Consider the following 20,632-nt stretch of genomic DNA (forward strand, 5'->3'; position numbering starts at 1 on the left):
CAACCCATGCCTCAGTAGTGGTATCTACAAAACATCTCAGGTATTGTTTGAGGGTCTGATTTAGCCTCTCGGTTTGCCCGTCTGTCTGAGGATGAAAGCTGGTGGACAAGGAAGAAGCAATGCCTAGCCTATCACACCAGACCTTCCAGAATTTTGCGGTGAATTGGGCTCCTCTGTCCGAAACTATGACCTTGGGAAGGCCATGCAACCTGATTATATGAAGGAGCAGTAAATGAGCAAGTTGGCTAGCTGTGGGAACCCCTTTACAGGCAATGAAGTGACCCATTTTAGTTAAGTATTCCACTACTACTACTATAGCTGTCATCCCGTGATCTTTAGGGAGACCTACTATGAAATCTACAGAAAAGCTCTCCCAAGGACTCACAGGAGTGGGCATGGTTTGCAGAAGTCCTTGTGCGGGGCGATGATCGCTCTTGGCCTGAGAACAAATGGAACACTGTTGAACACAAGCAAACACATCAGGGCGGATGGTGGGCCACCAGTAGTTGCGTAGCATTTTCTCCAAGGTTTTCTTCCCTCCAGTGTGTCCCGCACATGGCAGATCGTGACACCATTTGAAAGCCTGTTGTCTCAAGGCCAACGTGGGAAGGAGCAACTGAGAACCCTTTCTTGGCAACCCTTGCCGGATTCTCCATTCGGGATGTAGACGGATCCATGTTTTCCAAGCAAAGGTTTGTATGCCCCTCTTGACTTTGTGTAGAAACTCCTCAGTGTGTATCGCTCCCACCACCTTCTTGGGTTCAATGATCCTAGTCTCCGGCGATGTTGGTACTTCTGGGTTGTTTTCCTGACGTGTGAGAGCATCTGCCTTTCGGTTATCGCATCCAGGACGGAATGTAACCACAAAATGAAATGCGGAAAAAAAAAGCATCCATCGGAGTTGTCTGGGGGTGAGATAGCGCGCTGCTCGCATGAACTGCAGGTTACGATGGTCAGTGTACACCGTGATTTGCTGAGAGGTGCCCATCAACAAATGCCTCCATTCAGTGAAAGCGTCCTTAATTGCTAACAGTTCTTTTTCCGCAATGGTGTAGTTGCGTTCCGCGTTGTTCAATTTGCGAGACATGAACGCAATGGGATGGAGATGACCTGTACTCTCATTCCGTTGTGAGAGGACAGCCCCGACTGCTAATTCTGAAGCGTCAGCTTCCACCACAAAAAGAAGGTTCGGATCAGCATGGGTTAATACCGGTGCAGAAGTGAATGCGGTTTTCAATTGGTCAAAGGCTGTTTGTTCATCAAAGCTCCACACAAAGGGAGTGTTCTTCTTGGTCAATTTTGTGAGTGGGGTTACCATGTCCGAAAAGTGTGAGATGAACCTCCTATAGAAGTTTGCAAATCCAAGGAGTTTTTGGATGTCTTTGACGCTGTTGGGTCTAGGCCACTCCACGATGGCACGTACCTTTCTTTCTGCCATTACTTGCCCTGATGGTGTGAGCATGACTCCTAAGAACTCAACAGTGGTAACGTGGAATTCACATTTCGCTAATTTGCAGTATAGCTGGTTTTTTTGTAAGGCCTGAAGCACCTGACACACATGTTTTTGATGTTCTGATTCATCGTCGGAATAGATCAAGATGTCATCAATGTAGACTACTACAAAGATGTCTAGGAAGTCTCTTAAAACCTCGTTTAGGAAGAATTAGAAAGAGGCAGGGGTGTTACATAGCCCAAAGGGCATCACCAGGTATTCAAAGAGGCCATACCTTGTCTTGAATGCGGTCTTCCATTCGTCGCCGCTTCGCATGCGCACTAAATTGTAGGCCCCTCTCAGGTCCAATTTTGTATAGATTTTGGCTGAACGCACCTGCTCCAACAATACTGGTATCAAGGGGAGTGGGTATTGGTTTTTTATAGTTATGGCATTCAATGCCCTATAGTCGATGCAGCAGCGTAATTCCCCGTTAGCCTTCGGGATGAAGAAAAGCGGTGAGGCTACTGGAGACCTAGAAGGTCTGATGAATCCCAATGCAAATAGGTTATCCAAGTATTCACGGAGATGTTCTGTTTCGGGTTGTGATAAAGCATATATTCTGCCACATGGAATGACAGACCCAGGCGTTAGCTCGATACGGCAGTCGTATTCTCTATGAGGGGGGAGCACTTCTGCTTTTGTTTTACTGAACACCTCCCTGTATTCCTGGTAACAACTAGGTAATTCCACCTCCTTTTCTGCAGCGGTAGAAATAAGGTGGGTAACGGCCAGAACCTGGGAAGGTCGAGACGTCTCTTGGAAGCAGTGTTCTTGACAATAAGGGGAGAGGAATTCCAAAGACCGATCCATCCACTTAATGGTGGGTTCATGTTTCTTCAGCCAAGGGAGTCCCAAGATCACACCATAATTAGGGGCATGAATGAGGTTGAACGAAAGACGTTCCATGTCGCAACCCCCATACCACAACTCGTATTCAGGTGTATGTTGGTTGATAGGGCCGGATTCCAATTCATGACCATCTACCGCAAACACAGCTTCAGGGACAGATTTAGTGACAGGAGTCACCCCCAGTTTACGAGCTTCCGCCAAATCCATAAAACAACCTGTCGCTCCTGAGTCTACCATGGCTCGGATGTTCTTGGGGGTTTGGTCTATCCACAATTCCATGTCCAGAAAGAATAGATGGTTTCCCACAAAGTCCTCTTCGGTTACTGAAGGGATGAAGTGCGTGCTCGAGTTCCTCCCTTCCTTCAAACTCAAGCGTTGGAGTTTTCCGACCCCTTGTCAACTGTGGACACCGCTCCTTGTCCTGTACGATAGCGACCTCCCTTGGGCTTCACTGGGCATTCGCGTAGGAAGTGTCCTTTTTTCCCACAGTAAAGACAGAGCCCAAATTTGCGGCGATGTTCTCTTTCGCTCGAAGTTAGAACCGCTCGTACCACTCCAATTTCCATAGGTTCTGTCTTTCCCTCATGCTTTTCCCCACTGGTTGGTTTGTCCCCCAAAAGTAGTGGTCTGTCTTTTCTTCCTTGCTCTCCTTTTCTTTCTCGTAACCTGTGGTCCAAACGTAAGGCCAAATCTATAAAAGCAGCAAACGTTGTAGGTTGGGGTTCAACCTGGGCTATGACATCTTTTAGGTTTTCTGTGAGTCCTTGGTAGAACAAGACCATCTGTTTAGCCTCAGGCCAATCGGTTTCCGCGATCAACCTCCTAAAGTGGTTCAAATAGGTGACTAAATCGGAATTGCCTTGTTTGAGGACAAGCAATTCCTTATCAGCTGAAAAGGTTTCTGCTCTCCGATCAAAAGTTTTTTCAAATTCGGTCCGAAACAAATCCCAATCATAAAGGATTGCATCGTTACTCTTGACTATAGGGACCACCCACTGAGCAGCTTCTCCACCGAGGTATGAAATCAGAAAAGAGACCCTGGATTGGTTAGTTAGAAAACATTTGGGTTTGCAGGTGAAATGTAACATCACCTGGGTCATGAATACCTGCACCTTTTTCCTATCGCCCAGGAATCTTTCAGGGGGGGGCAATGGGACAGGGGAAGGCATTTCTACCACTACTGAGGCAGGTTGAGGGGCAGAGGCCCCTGCATCGAAAGGGTTCCGCTATGCGGCATCCATCCGTGCCTGCAACGCGGCTGTTTCCTGACGTGAGGCGGCTAATTCTACCTGTAATAAGCCTAGAGCTGCCATCACTTCATCTAAGGTGGCCATCCCTTGGATCAATCCAACCAGGAGGATCAGAACTCTTGGGCCGATTATTCTGTCAGGTCTTTCGTGGTTGCTCCTCGGAGTTGAATTGATGCTATAAAGGGGGCCCACCTCTAGATCATCCCAAGTCTGGTTATCAAGATCGCAGACTATTAAGGAGATCAAGCGGGGGAAAAAAATAGGTCCGGAGGGGAACAGCTGGGCAACTGGAACCGGAAACCTGTAGATATAGAAAGCAAGGGATGAGTGGAATGGCAGCCCGCAGATGGTAACTTAAGTATACAATAAGCTACGCTTTTCCTCACCTGAAATATCCTACAGGTCTGCAGGAACAATGAGTGATATAATGGGCGCCTTCTAAATCCCCTGGTTTTCCTACTTAAAGACACAACACAGAAGAACATAAATAAACCACTGTCTTTTTCTTCCTTCCGGTAACCTTAATCAAATGAAAAGATGAGATGTAGTTACACCTACCCAAAACGGGGAATGAAGAAAACCAAAAAAGCCCCAGGATACTGAATAAGTATATATCACTCCTTTCCAGAATCTTCCTACAATGTTTGTAAGGTTTTCCCCTCCGAGGATATGTATGAACAGCAATGTCCAAAGTTCGCACAGGAATCAAGAGGAGTCAGACCCCTGTCCTATTCATACATCACCTAATCGGAGTTTACCAAGTACGTTCCTGGTAATCAACCATTAACAGAAAATATGCCCAGCACAAAGCAAATATGCAGTAAACACAGCGTCTATGCAGATACGTCTCTGCAGGCGCAAACGGGAAATGAAACTTTCCTATACGATCAAGCGGCACCTAAGCCTAGGTGTCCGGCAAGGATATCATAAGCAGTTTTCCCTAGTAATGCACGCAAACACCAGCACCCCCCAGGCCAGAGGAAAACCTGTAATAGCGCTCTCCACTCTTGATACGGGCGCTTCCTAAGCCCCTCCAAAGTAATCCACAAATCAGGTGAAAAGGAACACAGGTACTCCGCTCTCGTTGCGGGCGCTTCCTAAGCCCCTCCAAAGTAATCCACAAGTTCAGAGAATCGGGAATGTGAGCTTTCCTCAGCCCACTCGACCAAAGCCAATCATAGAACAGGAACCACGAGCAAACGAACTTGCTCGCCAGAAAGAATAATCGGCAGCGTTTCTCTCCGAGAACGCCATGATATTCCTTCCGTTCGCATAGCGTCATTCCAGTGCGCCGCGCTAAGGATCATGGGAAATGTAGTTTTCGAGCCCTACCGACTCGGACTGCAGGCAGTGATTTACCAGCGGCCGGGGAACCCTGACAGGTATACTCAGACATGAGTCCCTTGCTCACTGCACCATCAGGATTCAAGCAAGCCGGGCCGAAGACGGCTGAAATGCCAGAAACCGGTCCCCGGAAGCTTGTTTCCTTCCCAGTATAAGAATTGGCTTGGTAGTTTGGTCTGCCCTGTTCCAATGATGCACTGGGCCAGGGACAGACTAATTTGCATGTAGCCAGGTTCTGAGCTGGGATGGTGCAGTGAGCTAAAAAACGGTGATGGATCAAGCCCTGATCTTTGGACTGGGTAAGAGTGGTCTGCTTAATTCAGACACTCTGTTCATCACCACCCCCTTTTCTGAATCATTGGTATCTTTCGACTTTCTACTAGACATTTCTTCTACCTTCTGTTGTAAAATGTACCAGTCCAACTCCTGTTTTTCAAAAATTTAGAACGAGTTTTCTGAAGTTTATGTTGTAAATACAATGCAGCATTTTAACCTTTTTATTTGTTTCTTGCTGGGGGAGGTCCCACTCGGAAAGGCCAACCCCGAACCCTCCCCTTTCAATTTGGTGTGCTTGCTAGCTCCTTCAACTTGGATCTCAGCTTTTCGCTCCACCTCTTTTAGGATCCACAAGCCACCACTGGTGCATGGGCGGCAGGTCCTGGATCTGAAAGCTCCTGACTGTTTCCGGAGTGTGGGGGGGCCCCCTCCATGCTCTTTGCAGGAGGGCCCCCTCAAGTTTCGTTACGCCACTGGCACAGGGTCAGACTGATTTGCGTATGGCCATGTCTGAACTGGGGTGGCAGAGTGGGGGCAAGAACGGTGATGGATTAAACCCAGATCTGTTGAATGGGTGTGAGTGTTTAATCGGTTCAGATTCTCCGTCCATAAACACCCCCTTTTGTACCACTTTGTTCACCATAAGCTTGCAGGGTATGCTCAGACGTGAGTCCCTTGCTCACTTTGCCGTTGGATTCAAGCAAGCCGGACTGAAGACGGCTGAAATGCCATAAACCGGTCCTCGGAAGCTTGTTTCCGGTCCATTGAAGGCATGGCTTGGCAGTTCGGGTTGGACTGTTCCCATGAGGCACAAGGGCAGACTGATTTGTATATGGCCATGTCTGAACTGGGGTGGCAGAGTGGGCTAAAGAACGGTGATGGATTAAACCCAGATCTGTTGACTAGGTGTGAGTGTTTGATTGGTTCAGATTCTCCATCCATCACCACCCCCTTTTGTACAACTTTGTTCGCCATAAGTTGGCAGGGTACGCTCAGACGTGAGTCCCTTGCTCACTTTGCTAATGGGTTCAAGCAAGCCGGGCTGAAGATGGCTGAAATGCCAGAAACTGGTCCTCTGAAGCTTGTTTCCGGTCCAGGAAAGGCATGGCTTGGCAGTTCAGCTGGACTGTTCCCATGAGGCACAGGGTCAGACTGATTTGCATATGGCCATGTCTGAACTAGGGTGGCAGAGTGGGCTAAAGAATGGTGATGGAATAAACTCAGATCTGTTGACTGGGTGTGAGTGTTTGATTGGTTCAGATTCTCCGTCCATCACCACCCCCTTTTGTACCACTTTGTTCGCCAAAAGTTGGCAGGGTACGCTCAGACGTGAGTCCCTTGCTCTCCTTGCCCCTGGATTCAAGCAAGCCAGGCTGAAGATGGCTGAAATGCCAGAAACCGGTCCTCGGAAGCTTGTTTCCGGTCCAAGAAGGCATGGCTTGGCAGTTCGGGCTGGACTGTTCACATGAGGCACAGAGTCAGACTGATTTGCATATGGCCATGTCTGAACTGGGGTGGCAGAGTGGGCTAAAGAACGGTGATGGATTAAACCCAGATCTGTTGACTGGGTGTGAGTGTTTGATTGGTTCAGATTCTCAGTCCCTCACCACCACCTTTTGTACCACCCTGGACAAGGAGGCACCAGAATTTTTTATTGTCAAATAAATGATTAACACATAGTGGGGATCCATGCATCCATGCACGAGGGTCCATAAGTATGTTTGGTTCTTTGGAAGAGCAAATCAAGTGTGTCCCCTGCCCCTTCTCAGGACTTAAAATGCCCCTGGACACAGAGGTAATTTTTGCCTCTTTGCTGACCCTTTTGGTGTAGCAGCGTCTAGCTCAACATCTCAAAACTGGTGCTTCAGTGGCGGCCATATCAGTGCTATGTCCCTCCTCCCTCTCACCACTCTGGATATTTATCTTCTTTTTATGTCTCCTCTCTTAGGAAGTATCAAATAGAGTGCTTGGTGACCAGTTCCCATGTTGTCTGACTGGTATCATGAGAACGTGGCCAAAAGAGATATCTGTTATGTTTCAGTTCCAGCACAAATGAAATCAAAGTTGGTCTCTTGGGTAGTCATGCCCTCACAATATGCTCAGTGAAGTGTTAAAGTACTAGACCTCTTTTCATGACTGTTGGGTAGGAGCACTAGTATGAGATGTATGGCGCATAGTCTGCACATTCTCTCACTGCACACTCTCAACTCAGAATGTTTAAAAATGTCATCCTCCAAATGTTCTTATCTCCAGTGCCATGCCATGTTAATCTGTGTCTGCCTGTACACAGTCACCTGCTCCAGATAATGTATTTTATTTAACTACATCATCCCCTGTACATTGTAAAATTCATCAACATATTTCCTTTGATATTCATCTCACCCTTATTAAAAACTCTTGCTGCAGCATACTCTGCTAGTCATCAGACTCTGATTCCTCTTCTTCCTCTCACATTCTCTCTCACCATATTACATTTCAATCCCACATTTTACTCCCAGCAATATCCATTCTCTCCATAGTCTCACCCCCATCTACTATACCCTCTTTGTGTTGCATCAGCTGCAGTTTCTGACTCTTTGTAAAATCTAGCCTTCTGTACCTTTTGGGTTACTGCAGGTTGCACCTTAGCCATGCTTGGTCCATCATCATTATCTTACAATCGGTGTCATCTATTCATCAGCCAGTAACATCATACATCTTGGGCCTGTATTTACTTTTCTTCATGGAATCTCGCATGAAAACCTGCAGTGCTGAATTGTGCAAAGGACAGAAAATAGAGCAGCCCCAGATTAAGCAAAAGTCCCCTGCTGATAATGTCTGGGTTCACTGACAAAATATCAACCCTCAATATATCACAATACCTAAATATTATAACCAAAATATCAATGTCAAAAATATTTTTATCCTTTACATATAATGGTAAGTACAAAAATATAGGGGAAAAATATTGTTGTATCGCTTTTGTTTTTTCCAAGGTTTTGGATTTAACTCCTGCCCACCTCGACTGCAGACAAAGCCAGGGACTGCTGCAGTGGCAGCTTGTGATTTCACAAGGAGTCGAAATCATTGTATATTTGACTCACAGCCTGATGACAATCTGCACCAGGGGCTTGGAGCGTCTGGGGGACTCGAGGAAGCCTGAAAATATAATTTTAAACCTGGACTTTTCATTTAAACAACCTCGTTTTTTCCCTTATTATTTTTGCCTTCCCCATGCAGCACTCAGTCAGCAACAGTGCTTTCTGGTTACTGTAGTCTATGTTGGACTGCAGTGAGAGAGCATCCATGTGACCTGGAGACGGAATACTCCCTCCAATGGGGGTTATGCAGGACACTTTGAAAACGAGGGAGGAGTCATACACCTGGAAACAGCAGCAGCATCTGAGGAAGGTTGTTATACCGAAATGCATTATGCCTTTGCTGTGTCAAATAAAGGGTTTCCAAGTTTCTTCCTCCTAGTGGCCTCTCTACATTTCTTCACGGAGGAGGTGTTTTCCTATATATATATATATATATATATATATATATATATATATTACCTACTGGCGGTCGCCAGTAGGTATATATAGTTAGGATTTTTTCTCTATGGGACTTTTGAAAAGTCTATGCCTAATAACTTTGGCGTTTGTGGACGGAATTGGCTGAAATTTTCAGGAAAATGGCACATTTTGTTTCTGAGCAGCTCCTGGAAATTTGGGGGGGGTTCGTCAAGGGGGGGCCAAGAAAAAAGGGGGGTCCCAAAACGCGTTTTTCCCATGTTATTTTCCATAGGGCGGTTGGACTCACTTTTAGCCCGAACGGCTGAATGGATTTTCACGAAATTTGGCAAAATTGTAGGGACTGTTAGCCCGATGTGCCTTTGCTAGGTCTCAATATATGTGCTTCAATGGATTTTGAGAAATTAACGTTTAAATCAAGATATATATCTGTAACAGCGCTCCGGGCAGCTATCCGGTTAGCGAACCTTTCGCGTAACGGAACTTTGCGATGAGAAGCTGATTGGCCCTCCGGTGTCTGTCAACATTCTAAACAGTCCGGAGCGGCCGCCATCTTGTCTCTCGGTAGGATCGAGAGACAAGAGGAGGCCAAAACAAAGGGGGAAATTACCATAAGGGGGCATAGTAGATCCTCGTTGACCCCCTAGGTTTTATGTGGAGGTTTTAAAAGGGCCTAGAGGGTCCAAAAAAAAAAAATTTTTTTTTGCGTGGTAAGCGCCAAGTTCGCGAACCGGATAGCTTTCTGGGCAGCGAACTTTATGGATAAAAGAATGAAAGACTTTTCTAATACTGTATGTTAATTGTTTGTTGTTTTTCTTGTTTTTTTTTGTTTTCTTTGTTTATTTATTTTTTTTATTATGATTGTGTTTCATACTTTATTAAATTTTCTAACATTTCATTGTCAGAAATGTCATAATTTATTATAGGGTGTAATTGTTTTTCATTTTGAAGCAAGTTGTCTACTGCTTCAACACATTGTAGAAGTTCGTGGTCTCTACTGTCATCCATAAAGTCATCAAGTTTGTCTTGGCTGTTCTCCTTCAGTTCAATCGAAAATGAAACTTGTTGTTCGCCTTCCATTTTGCCTGAAATTTTGAATAAGAAAATATATATTAGTAGAGATAGGGCACTGTTGGGATTAATTTTAGATAGGCAGTTTTTATCAGTGAATTTATCTTTTGGCAGTGTATAGTATGAGAGTGGAAATAGGACTATAAAAAAGTGTATGTGATTTAACCAAGACAAGCCTTACTCCATTGATAACTATAACAGAGAAGTCTATCTAAATACATTACTACTACAGAGGGATAGTGTATATCTAGCAGAAAAAGTCTACTATATTAAGTCATAGTGCACAATATATTAAATTATAACTTACCTTCACAAAGAAGTTGAAGTTTTTTGAAGCTTTTGAAATAGGAGGTACAACAAGAAGTAGTAGTCAAAATGGCTGTGTTTCCTTCTCTCCCTTTATATATATACTGGTATATAACCAATCAAATGTCAGGTAATAAAAGTAGAAAATGAAAGTAACATTTTCATTGGTTGTCAATTCCAACAATTCAGATGTGTTTTGTGAAGTAATTTACCTCACGGTACTTGGAGAGGTCTACAGGCTAAATGGCTAAATGGAATTTCAATGAAATTTGTGAGAATGGAAGGGATTGTTATGTAGTATGAGCTAATCTATATTTGGTGAGAGTGTCTCTAGTCGTTTTTCTGTAAATTACTTTCCCGCCTTTTTTTAGGACCGCTTTCCGGGAAGCTGCCCGGTTAGCGAACCTTAAGCGTCACGGGAGTCCACCATTTTGTGTTTCGTTCGCATTAAGATACAAGATGGAGGGCAAATAATGTTTAGAATGGGTAGAAGGGGTCATGGTAGACTTATCTTGACCCCCTAGGTTTTCTGAGCGTGGCTGAGGAGGCTTATATATGCGGGAAAAAAAAAATTTTTTAAAAAAATTCCGCGAGGTTAGCTTTCGGTTAGCGAACCGGGTAGCGCTCCGGGGAGCGAATTTTGTGGAAAATTAGTGAAAAAAGTTAGAGAAAAATAATAATTGTGAGTGATCAGATGTAGGGTAGCTCTGAGAAGAGCTTTTGGGTTTATGGTACATTTAGGTACTTATAAGTAGGTACCAATGCACAGTCTTAAATTCAGAATGAAAATTCTGTTGCCCTCATCTGAGAAGTGAACTCCATCTCCTCTGTAGATATCTTGCATGTAGTAACGCAAGTTGTTGTTGTACAGAGAGCCCATTCCATGGTCTCTCATGTAAGCTGAAACAGATTTGTTTACATGCTTCCTCGCTTTCTCAATTTGTGGACAAAATTGGTTGGACCACCTCCATTTCTGTCTTTGGCATATATTGGAATATACCAAGGCAGTTTGAGGAAAAAGTGCCATTAATTGCTCCAAGGTGTCCTTTAAAAGCATTTCCAGACCTACCCCTGTCAAAGTGCCCAAATCATTACCTCCACAGTGCACTATTAACAGGTCAGGTTTTGGCAAATGCATAAAGGTTTTCACCAATGGAATCAATTGGTGACATTTTAATCCTCTTTGGCCCAACCAGTTAATTTCCACATCTTGTAAATTGAGGTTGTGTAAATTTCTGCTCTCAGCATACCTTTGAGCCCAGTGGATGTAACTATGTCCAACAATCCAGACGTTAAACATGGTGGAAGAAGGTTGTTCTGCAGTCAGATGAAGTGTGGTAATGAAAGGGCAGTTGAAACAGTAGGAGTTTCTAAAGAAAAAAAACTGTGGTTTTACTATGCTAATGATTCATTAGCAGTGATTGGTGCATTTCCATTTCTGAAAACAGAAAGTTAGGGTGCATGGATGTGTTCTTTGAAAGATGTAATTTGAATGGTCAAGGAAGAAACAATTAATGAAAGATTGCACTGGATACGCAGGTGCACTGAGAGTTCAGAGTTCAATTGAAACATTGTTTTGTGAATTTGGAAACATGAGAGGTCTTCCAGGAGGCGGTTGCTATGGAAACAAGGCAGACAGGGCAGAGGGGGGAAGGGTTTTGATTTGAAAAAAGTGAGGGAAGAGGTATGATTGGCTAATATGAGAGATATGTGAAAAGAATATCTGTATTTCTGTGCTTTCAATAGCTGCAGCCTTTGGAGTGCATCCTTTTTCTTCTGCTGAAGACAATTTGGTGTATTTCTGAGACTGTTTTCAAAACTCAAAAAATATTTGCTAAGGTGAGAAAAGATTTATTTAATTTAGATAGAGAATAGTATGATTTAAGGAGAAAATGATGAAGAAAGCTGTGTTTTTAAAATGTGGTTTTGTCTCTAGTGATATACTAATAGAATTAGTTTCATAGAGAAATTGTAATTGCATATTTGGTGTAACATTCTGGCATGCAGTAACACAAGATATTGTAATACATGGAGGCCATTTCATGGTCTGTTATGTAAGCTGAAACAGATATGTTGCTTTTAAAAACGATTTAAGAAATCAATTACATTTCTGGATATGTACTGCTAGAGCTTTATAGGTTGTTTTGGGCCATATTTATAAGGTATTTGAGTGTCTAAGATGTTGTGTTCGCCTTTTAAAATGTAAAGTGTTCCTCATGGGACAAGTGTCTTGTAAATACGCTCCCACTTGTGCTTCGCAAATTTAGATTTTGATTATGGGAGTTACCTAGCCATGTTAATAGTGTCCCAAAAATGGTGCTAGGGCATTCCAGAAAACACTTTCATGTGTCTCAAGGATATTTTTAGTTATTTCTTCATGAATGCAGGTATACAATTGATTTATATGCTGTGTTTAAAAACGAATTTTGAAATGAATTAAATTTCAGGATATGTACTGTTAGAGCTTCATAGGTTGTTTGGGGTCATATTTAGAAGGCATTTTAGTGTCTTTGAAGTTATTTTTCCCTTTTTAAATGGAAAGCGTTCCTCATGGGGCCCTGAGTAGTTCTTAGCCATGTTATTTAATAGGAAGTGGATAACATGGCTAATAGCATTTGCTGGAAAATGCATGAATATCGCTGATTTTTCTGCTATATTCTTGCATTGTGGCCGTTTTTTTTCACATTGCTTCATAGGTTGTTTGGGTTCATATTTAGAAGGCATTTTAGTGTCTTTGATGTTATTTTTCCCTTTTTAAATGGAAAGCGTTCCTCATGGGGCCCTGAGCCGTTCTTAGCCATGTTATTTAATAGGAAGTGGATAACATGGCTAAGAGCATTTGCTGGAAAATGCATGAATATCGCTGATTTTTTTGCTATATTCATGCATTGTGGCCGTTTTTTTTCACATTGCTTCATAGGTTGTTTGGGTTCATATTTAGGAGGCATTTTAGTGTCTTTGATGTTATTTTTCCCTTTTTAAATGGAAAGCGTTCCTCATGGTGCCCTGAGCAGTTCTTAGCCATGTTATTTAATAGGAAGTGGATAACATGGCTAAGAGCATTTGCTGGAAAATGCATGAATGTCGCTGATTTTTCTGCTATATTCATGCATTGCGGCAGTTTTTTCCACATTGCTTCATAGGTTGTTTGGGTTCATATTTAGAAGGCATTTTAGTGTCTTTGATGTTATTTTTAGGAAGTGGATAACATGGCTAAGAGCATTTGCAGTGCTGGTGGAAAATATTTGCTATGTTAAATAATTAGTACGGCATTAAGTTTTAGATGACTGTTATTTATTTACTGTTTGGTAATAGTGGTTAATAACATTTTATATTATATTTTTTCACAGATTCAACTGCAGATTCTTTCATAGTTTGGAAAATGCCTTCCAGAAGTCGAATACGAAAGGCTAGAAAACGTCAAAGACAGCAGGATGATGTTTTATTGCAGCAGTCCTCTTCCCCAAATACTTGTCAAAACACCAAGAAAGGGCCGGGTAAGAGCACGAAATCATTCTTAAGAAATATTTGTAGTAAAAAAAATTTTGCACAAAAAAATGTGTCTGTTCACAAAAAAAAACGTAATTTAAATGGAAAGGAGAGACACATCACAAATGTTACTGGTAGAGGAAGAGATAACTCTGTGCATGATAGTAGAAGGAAACAACAGTTTAGGGACATTCGACAACGAATGTTCCGTAATAGGATATTAGTTAATTTATTGAAAAATATTAAAAAGAAAGGCCAACAGAAAGCGGCATTTTATAGGAAGAAGAAAAATGTAGAGAAAATTATTGATCATGCTTTTGAAATCAAGCGAAAGTTGTTTATTTTGGTAATCAATAGAATTAGGAAACTAAGCAAGGTAATTTCTGATTTCAAAACAAAAAGTAGATGGAAGAGAGTAGTAAATCGTACTAACTTTTGTGAAGTTTTTTCTGGAGAATGGATGCATAGTTCAAGTTCTGAGGCATTTTTTAATGAAGAGACTTATTTTCAGGATAATGATTTGGTGCATGCAGTTGACATCAATGGTCGAGCTTATGAAGTGAAGGATGGTTGTCCAGTTGAAAAAGAACAACTTGTGACAACAGAGACAGAAGAGGCGCTAAGTGATGAGGTTTTAGGAAGACGTCCTAAGGGTCCTGTGTACATTTGGAAGTGTAGTTCTATTTGCAGTGTGCGACAGGTTTCCATCAATTTGCTTTGTGATTTTATACGGACATTTAATAAGAAAAGTTTGAAGCAGAAAATGAAGTTGTTGCAAGATTTAGATCCTTGCAGAGTGAGACAAATGACAGGTTTGCGTGGTCATTCACTGGCTTGTCTTTCCAGGAGAGTATGCCAGAGTGTTTTTCATCATTTCAGGATGCTAGCAGTGCATCATAATAAAGTGAGAAAATTAGTGAGAATGTTGTATTATGCTAAGAGTCCAGCAATTATGCTTAAACAGTTATGTGCTGCTCTTTTGCATGGTTCTGAAATAGATGTGAAAAATATTTGTGAAGAAATTGAGTTTTGTTACTTTGGTAGTAAAGATGAGAATGTTCAAATTGACCCTGAAGTAGAGGGTAATGTGGAAGATAATGTACAGGTTTCCAGTACAGATAATTTTCAGAAGGAAATTGCCACGTTTCAGATGAAATCAAGTGAGAGGCCTAATTTCACTTGTGTATGTTGTCGACGCACTTATTATAAGAATCAGACTAAGGTAGTGGATTTATATGCAAAAAGTGAAAGGGAAAATAATAGTGAATGGAAGGATTTAGCCACATACTTGATGGTAGAAAATTATTTTCATTTGGGATCGGATCAACGTGTGTGTACTTATTGTTGTAATAAATTAAACCAAAACCAGATGCCTGCTAGGGCAGTTCATAATAATCTGGAATTGGTTGAGATTCCTTCTGAATTGAAGGATTTAAATACTTATGAATCTATTTTGATTCAAAGTATCCATCCCTTTCAGGCTATTGTAAGAATGGAGCCAAAGACAGGGAAGTTGCCTCCAGCAGATTTACAGAGAGGATTAAAGGGAAGAGTTGTTTATTTGCCTCTAGATTTGAACAAAAACATTAACACAATTGGAATAGAAAAAGTGGAAGAGGAACCTCTGGTTATCTTGGTTAATGGGGTTCCGACAAAGAATAAGAAAATATGGCAAGATTTAGTGGATGTTAGGAAAGTCAAAAAGGCAACAGTGTATTTGAAGAAAAATAATAAGTACTATAAGAATGTATATGTTGCAGAAGAGGAAGTAAGTGATGAAGAGGATAGCGATTTGTGTGCTGGCCAAATTGAGAAACTAGAGGCCTCTAAAAGTGAAGAAATATATGAACATTATAGTGTTCATCCTTTGCATTCCAAGGAAGTCATGGGGAATGCTATTGAGTTGTTTCAAATGAAACAAGCCAAAGGGAGTCCCATTAGTGTTTGGGAGGAAAGTTTGGAAGCTCGGTGTTTCCCACAGCTATTTCCCATAGGTCAAGGAGGAAGATATGATGAGCGACCTCGTGAAATTCCTGCGTCTGAATACCGGACTTTACGATTGTATGCAGAAGATCCTAGGTTTCGGCAATGCATTCCCTATTTGTTTCATCTCCTGTTTGAAAGCGATCTGTCTGGACTGTCATATGCAGTGAACCACATCTTAAAAAGTGGTATACAGATGCGAAACATCTCGGCAAGTGACTTTATGCATAAAGTCAATGTCCAAGACAGTATTTTGGATTCTCACTTAATTAATCTCATGGCGTGTCAGCGTGGTACTAATGAGTACTGGTACCGTCGTCATGGTGACTTAAAATGTATGCTGAGGAACTTAGGAACTCCGACATGGTTCCTCACTCTGAGCTGTGCCGAGTATGGCTGGGATGACTTACTTGAATTTCTACGAGAGGCAAATGGAAATATTGAAAATATTGAATTCAAGACACCTGGAGAACTGTGTTCTTTGGATCCTGTGAATGTATGCAGGTACTTCAATCATAGATTTGAAGCTATGATGTCTTTCATCACAAATAAAAAGAATCCACCTCTTGGAGAGGTGTTGGATTTCTTCTGGAGAAAGGAGTACCAAGCAAGAGGTGCCCCTCATATACATATGTTGCTGTGGATCAAGGATGCACCTAAATTTGGAACAGATCCGGATGACTTAGTGATGAATTTCATCGAACAGTATTCTACGTGTGCTGTTCCAAACGCAACGGAGAAGAAAAGTCTAAGAGAACAAGTTCTACGTTTCCAAAGCCATCGTTGTGGAAAGTACTGTCGTCGTAAATTCAGAAACAAGGACAAGTTCTACACCAAATGTCGTTTCAACTTTCCACGACCGGTGATTTCTAAAGGAAGAGTGAACAGTTTGATGTCTTCGCTGCGACATAATGTGACGAGGAAATCACCCAAGAATACATACAATTTGAAAAGGAACGAAGAGTCCAAGTACATCAATGACTACAACCCAGTGATTTTGTCCATGTGGAATGCCAACATGGATATACAGTTTGTGGCTGACAACTGTATGGCTGTGGCTCGGTATGTGACATCTTACATCACCAAAAAAGAAAAGACTGAACTGAAGGATATGTGGGAGGACATTTCCCATGAAAAGAGCCTCAGCAAGAAGTTGTACAGTTTCAGTCTGAAGATGTTGTCGCATCGAGAAATCGGAGCTTACGAATGTTCTGATCGATTGTCTTCAGCAAGTCTCTATGCCAAATCCAGGAGTCTCGTTTGGGCGAGTCTTGGTCTTGCTGCAACGCGAAATCGAGTTCTAAAACCTGTTCGGGAAATTGAGTATTTGGCAGAAAAGGAACCAAACAGTACCGACATTTTGAAGACCAACATGTTGGATACATATTATCCAAATCGAAGCAGTCACCTTGAGAATGTTTGTCTATATGAGGTTCTCCAAAATTATATATTCAAGAGGAACATCAAAGAAGATATTGAGAAAGGAGTGTATGCTGTAATTGGAAGTGAGGGATGCCTGGTCAAGCAAAGAAAATGCCAATTAGTAAACCATCGAAAATTAAGTGGCGAATCTCCAGAAAAAAAGGAGTTTTTCTATTTAGCACTTTTGCAACTTTTCAAGCCTTGGCGTGCAGAAGAGGAACTGCTTGGAGATTTCCTCTGTTACGAAGACTCTTTCAATGCAGCCAAGGAGTCCATAGAATGTCCTGCTTTTTCTAAATATCAAGAAATGCTAACTTTGGAAATTGAGCAGGAAGCAACGATTGCAGCTGAGATTGCCAGAGACAGTTCTCAGGACAGTCAGAGTTCTGTTTCATTGAGTCAAGATCCACTTGGAGGACCTATTATCGAAAATGAAGCTGCCACTGCTATGAATGAAGTAGAAAGAGCCATGGCACATGCTCAGGAGGATTCAGTTAACTTACAAGACTTGGAAAAACAACTCAACGTTGAGCAGAGGAAAATATATGATGAAGTTACCAAGGAAATTGAGCACGGATTAAGTCATGAGAAGAAAGAGTGCTCGTGTACGTCGTTGAAGCCTGTCCGACTGTACGTGAGTGGAGAAGCGGGAACTGGAAAAAGTTTCCTCATTAAAGCAATCTCTTGTTATTTGCAGGAAAGGACTGAGTCATCGCTGTCTTGTGTTGTCACCGCTCCTACTGGACTGGCAGCACATAATATTAAAGGTATTACTTTGCATCGTCTATTGATGCTGCCGGTGGAGCATGACAACAAATTACAATACAACAAGTTATCTGGAGATGCTTGCTGTGAAGTTTCAAGAGTTTTGAGGAAAATGAAACTACTTATCATTGACGAAGTAAGCATGGTTTCCAATGTCATGCTTGCCTTTGTGCATTTGAGACTGCAAGAAGTACTTAAAACTGAATATGATGTCTTATTTGGTGGGAAACACATTATTGTTTTCGGAGATCTTCTACAGCTGACACCAGTAAAAGGTCAACCTGTGTTCAAAATACTCACGCATGAAGATACCAGGAAGTGCCTAGGGAGCATTGGCAACGTCAATATATGGTTAAACTTCAATTATGCAGAACTGCATCAAAATATGCGTCAGGCAAAGGATGAAGATTACAAGAATATTCTACAAGATATTAGAATTGGAAAAGTGACCGAGTATGGGAAAGAAGCTTTAAATGCACGGTTACTGTCAAATTTGTATCCCAAACAAGAGATTGTGCCTGAGAATATTTTTCAGAAAATTACTGAGAAGAAATCCGGGATATGTCTCATGCCAACTCTTGCAGAATGTGCCATCTTCAACAACAAAATGTTGAATTTAGAAAAGCAAGAGATTGTGAAACTTGAAGCTATCGACAAATTAGAGCATATGGGATCAACAATTATTTTGTCAGATAATTTGAAATCAAAATTGGATTCATTAGAGAAGACTATATCTAAGACAGCGGGTTTTGAAAAGACTCTGAATGTGTGTTTAAATTGCCGAATCATTTTGAGACGGAATTTACATGTAGAAAGAGGTCTGGTAAATGGATCAATGGGTAATGTTGTTGATTTTGAGAAATACAGAAATAGAGATGGAATAGAATTTTTAAGAATTAAATTTGATGGTATTGAGGAAGTACAGAAAATTGCTCGTTGTTCTGCTAGGTTTTTGCTTGTTAAAGACTTATATGTTCGCCGTAAACAGTTTCCTGTTTGCTTGGCATATGCGGTGACAATCCATAAATCGCAAGGTTTAAGTGTAGACTGTGCATTGGTGAATATTGGCAGTTCAGTGTTCAAGGAGGGTATGGCATATGTGGCATTGTCGCGAGTTAGAACTTTATCGGGATTGTACTTGATTGACTGTGATGTCACAAACATTTGTGCGGATCTAGATTGTGTTAAGGAATACAATAGGTTAAGAAGAGAGTATGCGCCACATTTGCCTCAATATCCTTTGTTTGAGAAACGTGTGGTAGGCCGGAAACGTAGAAATAGTAGTAATAGTAGGGAAGTTGTTGCAAAAAGACTAAAAGTCAATGAACCGAAAGTTGTTAGCAGAAATAAAGTGGATTCTGTTGAAGATGTTGTCGGTTTTCAATTTGAAAACAGTTCTGGTGTCAACTGCTATGCAAATGTAGTGGTTAATGTTCTCTTTTCACTAGAGAGTTTAAAAGAACAGATTCTGTTGAATTCTGAACAAATTTTATGCTGTTTGTTGAATTCTGTTTTCGAGAAATGTAGCACTGATCGAACAAAAGTAGAAAGTGTGTCTGAAGTTCGTTATCTGTTAGATGAATGTTCAGGTCAAACAGACTTCTCTGAAAATAATCAGCAAGATTGTCAGGAGTTTTTAATGTATATGCTTGATATATTGCAAGTTGAGGGTGTAGATGTAGATCACCTGTTTGGGCTTTCTTATCAATGGCAGCATGACTGCGAGAACTGTATGGTATCAAGTACTACTAGTGTAGACTCAGAAAGATTTATATATTTAACTTTGCCAGACAGTAAATCAGTCTCCTTTAATAAGCTAGTAAATGCAGCGGATCACAACATGGAGTGTAGTCAATGTAAATGTGATATGATGTCAACATTATTTATACGTAGATATGGCCAGTATGTCATTTTAATGATGCAACGATGTAGGCCTGATGGAACAAAATTGTCAACTTTAATAAAAAATTTTGTGGCTTCTCAGCTGTCAATATCAGGGAGGACTTTTGTTACTGTAGCAATTATCTATCACGATGGTTCATCAACTACATCAGGACATTATACAGCTTACTTAAAGTCTGGAAACGGCTGGTCATTCTGTAATGATTCTGTTGTAACGTTCAAAAAAAAATTGCCGTTTGACCTTAAAAATTCTTACCTGGTGTTTTTAAAACCAAAATTTTAAGTAGAGGGAATGTAAGTCTGCAATGCTGTCTCGATTAAAAATTCAACTATATAAACCTGATGCAAGTAAGTCTGCTTCATAGTAAGCAGTATCAGTGTCATAGGAAAAGGAGAACATGAGTGACAAAGAAGAGTAAGATATTAGTAGTCCAGGATTGTGAAAATAATCTCAAATATTTTATTTTTGAAAGTTGCGAAAATAGAAAATGTCGGGATTTGATTGGAAGAATTACAAGATTTGCGAATCGCGGCAACATGATTTGGCCTAGTGGAAACATGTGATATAATGAGAGAAGTTTTTTTTCTATGTAACATATTTCACGTATCGATGGAGGTTTTCTTTCAGAAAGTGGCGGGCTGAAAATATTTAAAGCACAACAGAGTGGATGCTGTTTATAGGAGATCCTTCGACGTCATTGAAAGTAAGTTAATTTTAAGAAGTTTTGAAATCAGATTTCTTAGGTTGTATGGGTTTTTTAAACACAGTCATTTTGATTGTGTTTTTTTTTCCCCGCTGTTACATGATGAATACCTTCAAGTCACTGATTTAAGTGAAATTTGATACATTCTGAGAACAGCAAAAATAAACCATTTAACATGTATAATTAATGTTATGCTTTTTGTCCTTATGATATACATTTAGAAATGTGTGGTACATATGGGTAAGCTGAGTTCTGTAAATATCAATTTTAAGGCTTAGA

Source organism: Lissotriton vulgaris, chromosome 2_1, assembly GCF_964263255.1.
Source record: "Lissotriton vulgaris chromosome 2_1, aLisVul1.2, whole genome shotgun sequence".
Taxonomy (NCBI): Eukaryota; Metazoa; Chordata; class Amphibia; order Caudata; family Salamandridae; genus Lissotriton; species Lissotriton vulgaris.